Source organism: Protopterus annectens, chromosome 14.part0 (assembly GCF_019279795.1).
Source record: "Protopterus annectens isolate FY-2018-M chromosome 14.part0, PAN1.0, whole genome shotgun sequence".
NCBI lineage: Eukaryota > Metazoa > Chordata > Ceratodontiformes > Protopteridae > Protopterus > Protopterus annectens.
The window spans coordinates 897,348,210-897,360,334 of NC_056748.1; positions in this window are offsets into that span (position 1 = coordinate 897,348,210).

Consider the following 12,125-nt stretch of genomic DNA (forward strand, 5'->3'; position numbering starts at 1 on the left):
ATAAGGCAAAATCAGAGGCATTCTGTAAAATTCGGCACAGGTGAGAGGTATTGTCTATACTGGTATGTAAAACAGGGGTGTACACTGCCTGTATTTGTTAGTGCATTTACTGGAATTTGTGTAAGGAGTGGTAGGAGGTTTTTTTCATTTATTAGTTTGAAGTAGACGGGAGTGATAAAAGGTGAGTGACTTGAAGCATTGTCTGGAGAGTGAAGATCATTATGCTATTTGATTGGGAGAGTGGTGAATTCTTCAAGGAGGTCCACAGGTTGAAGGGGGAGCAGAAGTTATTGGATGACGAGTGCGTACCTCACCCTGTTAGGCAATTAACTTCTATCCAGAAATGTTTTGATCTATTAATTAGAGAATTTCATTTAAATATGAAAAAGTTGATTTTCTGCCTTTGAATTGATTGTTTTGTAAGGTTGCATAATTTGGTGCATTGTAAATGTATACTTAGTGTGGGTGCTGTGTGTCCACACATACCAGGCATTATCTTGAAGTCTTAGAAGGCCTTAAGCTCATGTGTTAACCAGGTATTGTTGGTTTTGTACAGCTTACTAATTAATGGAAAGAATATGGATTTGGATAAACAGACAAGAATTTCTATCTGTGAATTATTCCATGCTACTTTTTATGTATGATTTAAGGGAAAAAAACATAAATGTGTGTGCAAACCACTTATGAGACTAATTACTAATGGCAAAGGATGTCTTATGGAAAAGATGTCCTAACAGGCAGTTTTTCAATTAATCCACTCTTCCAAATGTGGCCACAATATGTATTTGCTTCTGCTTCCCCTTCTTAACAGGGTAGACAGTGGAAGATTCGTTGTACCTTGGCCTACAGGATTTTTAGAATCATGCTTAAATACTTCCTGATTAATTTAAAAGTATACTTATATACTATATGCTTTTAAATTATATTTATTGCTTACTAAAGCCAAATTTGTTTGTGTTTTACATATGTAGTTTTGAACACTTTTCCAGCAAGAAAACTTAACAACAGCATTACCCATTCCAAAACGTTTTAGTTGTAAATGATTGTTTAAATCTCATCCATTATAATCCACCAATATCTATATTCATCATGTACAGCCACTTTGACTGTGTCTATATCACTTCTTATTGTAATAAAAAAATGACCATAGTCAAATATTTCAAGTCGCTTGACACAAATGCATATCAGTCCTGCAAATGCAGACAAATGAATATTCAATTTAATCATGACAGCAGCTCAGTCATTTTCATTGACAGACAACCCACATATCCAGCAATTATAGCAACATTATTGACTGTGTACACCTCAGATGTCTGGTTGTGATAAAAAGGAAAAGAAAGGAAAAGAAATGGCCATAGTAATATATTTCACATTTGTTTCACACAAACACACAGAAGCCACTGTAAAGTATTCCAGCTTATTTCAAACAAATTCACACTAGTCTTGCAAAGCCAGATTAAGGATTGTTTAAAAATGACCAGATGACAACAGGGCATGTTAGTTTCATATACAGACAGCCCATCCCCATGCCACAAGCAATTGTTGGCATTTTAATAACAGATTATGCTTTAGACATCTAATTGTGATAAAATAATGAACATAGTAATGCATTTTAAGTTTGTTTAATACAAACACACTGTAGCCAGTGTAACAGTGAAGTATTCCAACTTAACTTCACATAAATGCACAATTGTCCAGCAAATGAAGATTAATGATTGTTTTTAAATAAGCAGATGACAAGACAGAAACATACTTTCATTCACAGATAGGCCCCCCAACCCCACCCAATAGTTTTAGCCATTTTGCTAACTTTCTATACCTCAAAGGTTTGATTATGATAAGAAATGCCAGTATCTGATGACTGTAAAGCATTCATCCTACATCATACACCTTTGGTCATTACACATATCCTTGTCCAGCTAGGCATTCTAAGTGCTGTGTATTAACAAATCAAGGAAAGGATATCTAGTGCTAATCTTTTTTAGCTGGAACATTGTTACTGTATGGAATGTATCTAAAAGTACATCTACATAACACAGTATGGTTCATCTTTATGATCATAAGTGAATGTCACAAAAAATTACAGTAATACTGCTAAGCCAGAATAATGACTGAATGACAGCAGTCAGTCATCAGTTATTTGCAGTTACAGACAGCCCTGTGCCATGCAATTATAGCTCTTATGCACATCTCAGATATCAGACAGTAATAAAACAGAACAAAATAAAATAATGGCTGCACAATGTTAACACCAGTAGCTCTCAACCTCTAAGCTCAAGAACCAGGAATAAAGCCAAGAAATTATGGGAGTCAAAAATATCAGAAGGCTTTGAAGTCTGAAACTCATATGGTCCGCATAATTTATTGCCTAGTACTTTCCCTTCAGGCTGCATACACTATAAGCACTTTTCAATCCTTTTTCATAATCTACTCTAAACAGGATAACATTTATAAGTGAAGATATATTTTGACAATATCTTTATTATCTTGGTAAGCTTAGAAGATTTAAAATGTCTGTAAAAATTCTGATGAAAGCTGAGGAAGCCAAAACAGTGGAAGAGGAATCATAATCTTACTTTTTTACAGATGACCATGTTTACACATGCACTTGCACAGACAAGCATGCATGTACACATACACACACACACACACACACACACACACACACACACACACACACACACACACACACACACACACACACACTCTGCACATATATACATACTTCATGGCTACTATTTCACTGTAACATTCCAAGGCTAAATCATAAAAAGAAGTTATGTACTCACCATAACATTTCATATGAGTTGTTTATCTCACCTTCATTCTTACTGATGGGTTCGGAGCCAAGGCCAAATGCAAAAGCTCAAGGTCTTCAACTAGCTTGTGACTTACTCCCTATTCCATGATGCACTGGTGATTCCCTCAAATCTGGTTTGCTGCTAATACATATATATGCCACTCTTGACATACCAATAGTATAGAAAACACTAGATAAGGATCACATACAGCCATACTTTGCCTTAAATCTCAGTCCTCAAGAAGCCTGGATGGGGGTTGGAGGGTGGGACGTAAGAATGAAGGTGAGATGAACAATTCACATGGAATATTATGGTGAGTACATAACTTCTTTATGTGAAGTTGTCCTATCTCGCCTTTATTCTTACTGATGGGTCAGCATCCCAAGCACCATCTTTCTTGGGTGGCTCATGGGAGTATATTCTTCGGGACAGTGGAACCAAAGGAATCCTTGTCCCTGGAGGCCCTATCTACTTTGTAATGAGTGATAAAGGTATGCAGCCTTGACCAAGTGGCTGCTGCACAAATAGTATCTATCGGTAATTTGGCAGTAAATGCTGAAGAGGTGGAGACAGCTCTAGTTGAGTGGGCCTTTATTTTGTCTTGTAGGGGTACATTCACTGAACTATAAGTAAAGGAAATACAATCCGATAACCATTTTGATAAAGTAGTTTTCACAACAGGAATTCCTTTCTTGGAATCTGAGAAAGAAATGAAGTGCTGTTCTGTTTTCCTGAAATCATTGGTCCTATCTAAGTAGAATTGAAGCTGTCTGTGAACATCAAGCTTGTGCAGCATATACTCCACCTTATTTCCATATTTAGGGAAGAAGACAGGCAACTCTAGCGACTAATTGAGGTTCGTTTCTGAGCATACTTTTGATAAAAAAGAGGGATTAGTCTGAAGAAAAACTCTATCATTATGAAGAATTAGATATGGGGGTTTAATGCACAAGGCCTGTAACTCTGAAACCCTCCGAGCGGAAGTAATGGCTACTAGAAATATGGTTTTCCATATGAGATGTTTTAGGTCACATGAGGAGGCTGGTTCAAAGGGAGGTAGGATGATTCTTGAAAGAACAAAATTCAGGTTCCATGGAGTAATTGGGGACTTAATGGGTGGTCTCAAATGTATAGTACCTTTGAAAAATGCCTTGGAAAGTCTATGTGACATGATATTGGATCCTTCATCACCAAAATGAAAGTTAGATATTGCAGCCAACTGAACTCATATAGCAGCGGGGGCTGCCCTTATATTGAAAAGCTTAGTAAAAAATTACAAATTAGAGGATATCGGAGCTAAATAAGGATCAATATAATTTTGTAATACCCATATTGAGAATCTTTTCCATTTGCTGAGACATAACTTTCTGGCAGATGATTTGTGAGAGGATGTCAAAATATGCTATGCTGCGGCTGAAAGATTCTGTAACCTGGCTATGTTTGGAAGTGGAGCAGCCAAGCTGTCAATTTGAGGGACTGAAGGAATGGATGAAGAGCCCCTGATGAGTAAATCAGGAGGTCTGGAACTGTGTCCAGGATCCAAGACTCTTCCAATAGATGAAGCCGAAGAAAGAGGAACCAAATCTGGCAAGGCCAGTTAGGGGACTATTAGAATGATTGTTTTTCTCAGAGCACTGGCTTTCTGTAAAATTTTGCGTATCAGTGGAAAAGGTCGAAAAGCATAAAGAAGACCCGGCGGCCAATCATGAACAAGTGCATCCCTTGGGGCATCCTCTTGAAGTTGAATTAGGTCAAAGTAACTGCTGTATTTCATCTTTGTGAGAGTGGCAAAGAGACCACAGCAAAGCTGACCCCATTTGCAGAATATCCTTTTCGCTACTTCTTTCTTTAGGGACTACTCGTGAGGCAATAGACTTGCCCTACTCAGTTTGTCTGCTATGATGTTGGACCTCCCTGGGATATGCATTTCTATCAGAAACCACTGGGTGAAGGTTGTCCACTGCCATACTCTCAGGGCCTCTTAACACAGGGGATAAGATTTGGTTCCTACTTGTTTGTTGATGTACCAGACTACTGACATGTTGTCTGTCTGTATTGCAATGGTCCCCTGAGGAAGAGAGCCTTGAAAGGACTGCAGTGCTAGAAGTACCACTCTCATCTCTAGGACATTAATATGCAGATTGGCCTCATAATGATTCCATGTGCCTTGGGCTGCTCTTCCCTGATAATGCACCCCCACCCTATCAAGGAAGCGAACGTGGTTACTAAGGTTATGGGGGTTGGTAGAACAAAGGGATGGTCCGTCATTACCCAATGCGATATTAGCCACCATTGAAGATCCCTTCTGCAAGAATTTGTGATTATGATCTGATGAGACATTGGGAGATCTTGAAATAATCACTGCATGAAAAGGAGCCATTGTAGTATGCGCATGTGCATCTGACCCAGTGGAATTGCAATGATGGCTGCTGCCATTGTACCCAACAGTTTGGATGCTGTGGCTTTTTGTTTTGAAAGAATAGTTAGAACCTGTTGTTGAAGAGTGCAAACCCTTTCTGGTGGAAGTTTTAGGATCATTGTGGTGGTGGTGTCCAAGTCTTCTCCTATGAAAACGGTATGTTGCGATGGTGATAAGACAGACTTTTCTGAGTTTATGGTAATCCCCAACTGACAGCATAGATTTATAGTGGTGTCCCTTGCTTGAATGAGTTGATGCCTGGTGGTAGCAGTTAAGAGCCAGTCGTCTAGGTATGGAAACACCTGGAATCCTAAATGTTTCAGGTGAGCCATGACTACTGCCATGCATTTCATGAACACTCTGTAGGCTGTAGTGAGACCAAAGGGCAGAGCTCGACATTGGTAGTGACTGGCCCCCAGCCGAAAGTGCAGATGATCTCTGGATGGTCTGGCCATTTTTATGTGGTAGTACGCATCCTGGAGATCTATCGAGCACATCCAATTGTCTTTTCCTAGGAAAGGAAGCATCAACTGCAGCATGACCATCAGGAACTTCATCTTTTTTACAGATTTGTTCAGTCTGCTGAGATCCAAAATGGGTCTCCAGTCCCCTGTTTTCTTTGGAATTAAAAAGAACCTTGAGTAAGTTCTGGATCCTATCTGGTCTGCGGGGATCAGTTGGATGACTCTTTTGTTTAGCAACCTTTGAACTTCTATGGTTGCTTGTTCCCTGTGACTGGGTGGAATGTCTGGGATTTTCTTTACAGGGGGAGGTGGGGTGAAAAAGGGTATAGAGTAATCTCAGGATAGGATATTTTTGTACCCAGCTGTCTTTTGTTATTTTTAGCCATGCATCTGGGTAGAAAGATAAGCGTCCCCTGACTGCCTCCAGAGATGGACAGGTGGGCCTACTCTCAGGAGAGCTGGTAGGGCTTTCCAAAGAACTGATCTCTGTCACCCTGGTTCTGCAGACCCCCTCTGCCATGTGGGCAATGTCTTCCATTATTACCCCCTCCACTGCCTCTGGAGGGGGTTTCACCATGTGTTTCCTGAAAGGCTACTTGAGTTTTATGGAACCACATCTTTCCTCCTTTCTGACATTTGGGTAGGGTCTGGTAGGAGTGGAAAAATGGAATCTGATGGCAGACAGAGTCTTCCCATCTTATTCACACCTGGTAAGCATTTCTTTCACTTTGGGTACAAAAGGGCTGAGCCATCGAAAGGGGTGTTGATAAAGGATGATTTAAAGGGCTCCACAAAAGAACATAAGTGTATCCAGGAATGTCTCCTAAGAGCAATTCCTGTACCTGCTTCTCTACTCACTCCATCAGCCGCATACAAAAGCAAACACATGGACAAGTCTGTCAGGGAAATGAAGGTGGAGAGCTGTGAAGATATTTTATCTGAAACCCCCACAGCTACTGAACCCTGTAGAGTATCTCCTAGCTCTTTTAGGAGATCTCTTTGCAATCTAGTGAAATGCATAAGATAATTCAGCAACCTAAGAGCAAAAGTCACTGAAGTAAACATGCGCTTTCAATATCTGTCCATGACTCTCGAATCTTTATTCGGCGGATGGACCGATGTAGAAGTTTCGGATAACTCCTTCTTGATGGCCGCCACCACCATGGCATCAACAGGGACTCCATTAGTGAGAAAAGCTTTGTCTTGTGGTGAGGTAATAAACTTATTGGGCATCCTGGGGACAGGTTCCACTGTATCTGAAGACTCCCACGCCTTTCAACAAACCAAGTCCATGAGTTCATCGAAAAGTGGAGACACCAAAGAGGTGGAGAGCTGAGACCTGAAAGCATTCAGATAGACTGACTCATAATCAGTAGGTTTGGTGGACTGCCAATCACCCCTCTGTTTGAGAATCTCTAAGATATCTGTTAAGGAGATATCTTCTGAGGGTGACTGTGGGGAACCTTCTGAATCATCCACATCAGTGTCTGAAGTGACAGATTCTTGAGGGGAGTCCAGATGCTTCCTCTTGCATAGCCTCTTCTGAGGGACCTCCTCACTGGGAGCTTCTGGTGAGGTCTCAGAAGAGCAGGGATTACTCAATGGGGTTTCCTGAGACTTGGGTCTCTACACTTTTGTGGAATCTGTGATGATAAAGTAGACACTGGCACTTTACAGAGAGAAGCTGTTGGTCCTGATGAAGTGGTTGTCCTTGGGGACAATGCTCTCCTCATGGCATCAAAAGCTCCCTGGCTCCAATGCAAAGGAACCCCTGGATCCGATGATCCACCTGATTCCCCCAGCACCAAGGTGGTAGGCTCTGAGCCAGAGATAGGTGCTGACCTCACCACCACCGAAGCCTTGAGTGGCAAAGTCGGACCAGAAAAATCGGTTCAACTATCCTCCCCAGACCCGACCAGTGAGCGTCGGCCCCCAGAACCTGCAGTTGGCACCGAAGTAGTCAGAGAGGTCAGTACCAAAAGTCCTGGAGCAGGTCTCTGCACCAATGGCTCCACTATAATCAGTTCCAAGCACTCCAGCTCCAAAACTTCAAGTCGGATCAGAGGAGGAACAGGAGTACAGGGGGGAGGAATGGTCAGTTCCGAAACCCGAGGGGTTAGACCAGCTAAAAGCTTGGCAAGCACCGGTGTCTGCATAAACCTCTGCACTACACGATCCACATCCATGTCTGACAGGCTTCTTGAGGACCAAGAGGACGGAACCGAAGAAGTCACAGATTGTAATATTGGTGATTTTAGAAGAGGATATACTGGCTCCAGTACTGGCGACCAGCTCCTAATAGTAACAACTGTCTACTTCGATATCAGTGGAGCTGAAGTTGAAGTTTCATATGCTTTGGACTGACTGGGAGATGGAGATTTTCTCGGTTCCGAAGATCCAGAAGCAGATGATTGTTTTGAAGACTTAGTCGGTTTAGCATGAGCTGCCCTACTCTGATCTAATGATTCCTGAAAGGAAGATTTAATTAAACCCTTGACAATTAGTTTATTCTTTCTTTCTTTCCTGTAACACTCAAGAACTAAATGAGTGGCATATGGAGCAAGTTTCCTGCAGATGTAAGGGACCTAAACAGTACACACAATCTGTTTGTCCATTGGTAATGGACATCTTTTGTCTGCACTTAGAGCATTTCTTGAAGCCAAAGGCTTAGCCTGCTTACCTTTGTCCTTATCCTCTGACATTTTTATGTGTAAACAGAGAATAGTCCACACAACACACTATAATAAGCCCTCTCATTCAAACAAGCTTGAAAATAAAAAATTAGGCTTGCACTTAAACAGGCTACAAATGAACTTCAAAAAACACACACCAAATTATGAATTTAGCCTCTAATTTAAACAGGCTATAAATGGAAAATTAAACTCACACACTATCCTATGAAGAAAACGCTAAATGTATATAAATATATATATATATATATATATATATATATATATATATATATATATATATATATATATATATATGTGTGTGTGTGTGTGTGTGTGTGTGTGTGTAGATATATATATATATATATATATATATATATATTCACACTTAGGTATAAACACACTATACTGTTAAATTCACAGTAACACTATTATGAAAACTTAACTAGGTATAAGGGGATAGGGGTATAACAAGGCCTTCAAACAGGCCACGAAGAAAGAAGAAGAGAATCACACTCTCAGAAAAAAACTAAGTGTGAAAGGCACTCTAAATAACTACAACTATGTCAAGTTAATAAAACTTATGTAAGATTCTACAAAATATAAAATACTTATAGAAAAAATAATTTTCACTGGCCAGAGCTGGTGAATCGCCTGATCTGTTGCAGCAGCAAACAAGATCTGAGGGAATCATCAGTGCATCATGGGATAGGGAGTAAGTTATGAGCTGGTTGAAGACCTCGAGCTTTCGCATTTGGCCGAGTCGGAGCCGAGGATCAGCTCCGAACCCATCAGTAAGAATGAAGGCGAGATAGGACAACTTCACATCAATAAGTTTCATTCCCCCATCTGAAAGACTTCTTGTCACTTTGTGGCATTGTAGCTGTGTAGTTACATAACCATCACTGTCTGGCCCTCAGTTTCTTCTGACATTGTATATTTTACCAGTACTACCTACTTCATTTCTTCAATGTCTTATTCAGTTCTCAAAATCTCCTCTTTGTTCTTCCCTTTCCTTTCCCCTGAGTTGAACTCTCTGCTTCAACCTATTTATTCCTCTCTTCATTGTCATATTCCCTCTCCTTTTCGTTTTCTTGTCTTTAGTATCTTAGTCAGGGCATCTAATATTTTGTGTAATAATGCATTTTCTTCCTTTGTCCACCCTTACCTCATTTCAGTACCTCTTCTTCTTGCAATTTTATATATTCTGTTGCACATACACTACTTTTTCTTTTCCACTTCCTGTCTTCATTTTCCTACTCTCATTCCTAAGTCCTCCTCTTTGATTTTTGATTCCACTATTTGCTATCGCTGTTGTCATCAGTCTACAGTATACTATTCTCCTTTTGATTTTCATTCACCTACATTCATACTATTCACTCTCAGCTATTAAATTTAAAATAAACATAGCTTGATTAGTTGTATAATTTGTAAACCACAAATAAATATTCCCTGGGATTCATAAAGCTTGCACCAGGTGTAGCTTAGGCGGTCTAATGCCAAATATGGTCGCTGAGTGATTCAGGTACGATCCAATTCCACGTGCACTAACAGCGTATGCCAGATCTGCACAGCACTCGACTCATGTATGCTAATCACCCCATGCACAGTAGTGCAGCATGCAAATGAAGGTACATAGTGATTCATGAAGTGGTGCAGGCATAGCATAAGCATACAGAAATGTAAACCAAAAAAAAAATGGTTTACATTTTTCCAAACAGAACATTGGAGCCATGAAAGTGGACCAAACTTACGTATTACAAAGTTAACATATGCCAGTGGCTAAATATACAGCCAATGGCATACAAAACATGCACAACACATAAAAAAGAACATTTAATGTCATGGCCACATTAACGCAAAGTACAACCGCAGGGCATGTGTGCGCATACAGGAACACAAGGAAAATATATACAGATGTCATAAAATTGCAATGTAACACAAATCATGATTTTGCCATAATAGTCAATGATATGCATGCTACACCACAACCAAGGTGCAAGGGTTGCTAAGGGTCTGTGACAGTGTTCAGCACAGTAACTATGAATTAGCAGTCAATGCCATGCAAATAAGGCAAGTAATACTGAATCGCAAACGTCCCGCCGGCCTAAGGATGTAGCACACGGCGCAGTGGTACAACACCGAGGAGTGGCCTGGAGGTATACATGACATCAGCAGAGGGGTGTGCCACCGTAGCTGTAAGCACATTGGAGCATTGCTAATCCAGGTTGCCCGTTGCTAAGCAAAGCCGCAGGATAGGGGTGTGGATGTAGCCATAGCTTTGCTTAGCTGAGAGCACACAAGGTGACCGAAAGCACATGTGTACATGGATGACAACGTGCTCATAACCCGGTAAACGGCTGTGCGCGGCACGCACCACAGCTGAAACAGGAAGGTTACGGGAAGACAATAAGGAAATACCGCAGTAGGATAATTGGAGTACAACTGAGTGATTAACACCTATTAACTCACAGTGGGCCATTGACGGTAGCTAACAAGGCTGCTAGTAGCAACCTGCAGAACAGGATAGGGGACGTGGCGGATTGCAAAGAAAAGAGAACTGTCACAGCAGAGCAAAGCAAACCTGCAGTATATCGGCTATAGAACACATTTCACAACACAATCCTGGGTTGGGAAAGTACCAAACAAGAAAGCAGGCTGCTGGATGCATGCCTGACAATGGGAGGGGAATTGTTTTGAAACGTGAAGGCAAGGGCAAGAGGTGATCCACGGCAGCTAAATGTAATTCAATACCAAAGGCACCACAATAGCAGTACCTGCGGTAAAACACATAAGTAAGATACCCTGCAGCTCGGATTGTACATACACACCCTATGACATCATCAGCTTCCAAAGCACAATAGTATAAAGTGTGAAGGCACCTCACACACACACTCGTGTATTCCCAAACACTGCATTATCGGTGTAAACAGACGGGGAACTTTTACAATGTACATGTTGGGAGCTGCCATAGCTGTGATTCATCAGCATGTGTTGGAGACTGAAGGTGGTGTGGAGGATGATGCTGACAACCACCTCAGGCCCCGGAGGAGAAGAAGAGTGTTCAGACCCAGGGTACCCTACCAGGGGTTAGATGATCTGGAGATAGTAGAGCATTACAGGGTGGACAGGGACATCATACAGCAAATCGTTAAGATGTGCTGGCCACACCTCAGAGCCAGAAACAACAGAGGGGAATCCATCCCAGTAGACACGAAGGTATGTGTACGCTTGAGAATACTAGCCACAGGTACCTTTCAAAGGCCAACTGGAGATATCAAGGGGATCTGACAGGCATCAGCATCCAGGGTACTCCACCAGTTCCTGGATGCGATGTTACCACATGCCAATGAGCACATATACTTCCCCCGAACTCAGGAGGAGTTGGCCAGCAATATGCGCCTCTTCCACCGTGTGGTAGACTACCCGGAGGTACTGGGTGCAAAAGACTGCACGCAGATACATATCAAGTCACCACCCAGTGAGCATGGTAGGCACTACATAAAGCGCAAGGGATACCACTCCATCAACTGCCAGGTCATGTGCAATGCCCAGGACATTATCACGGATGTGTGTGTTGGCAGCCCTGGAAGCTATCACGACTCCCACATCTGGCATGCCTCACAGCTGTACAAGGTATTTGTCAGGGGGGACATCCCATATGGCCACCTTGTGGGGGATGCTGGCTATGCATGGAGCCATGGATGATGACTCCCATCAGAAATGTACACACACCCATGCAAGAACGCCATAATGAGGCACACGCACAAAC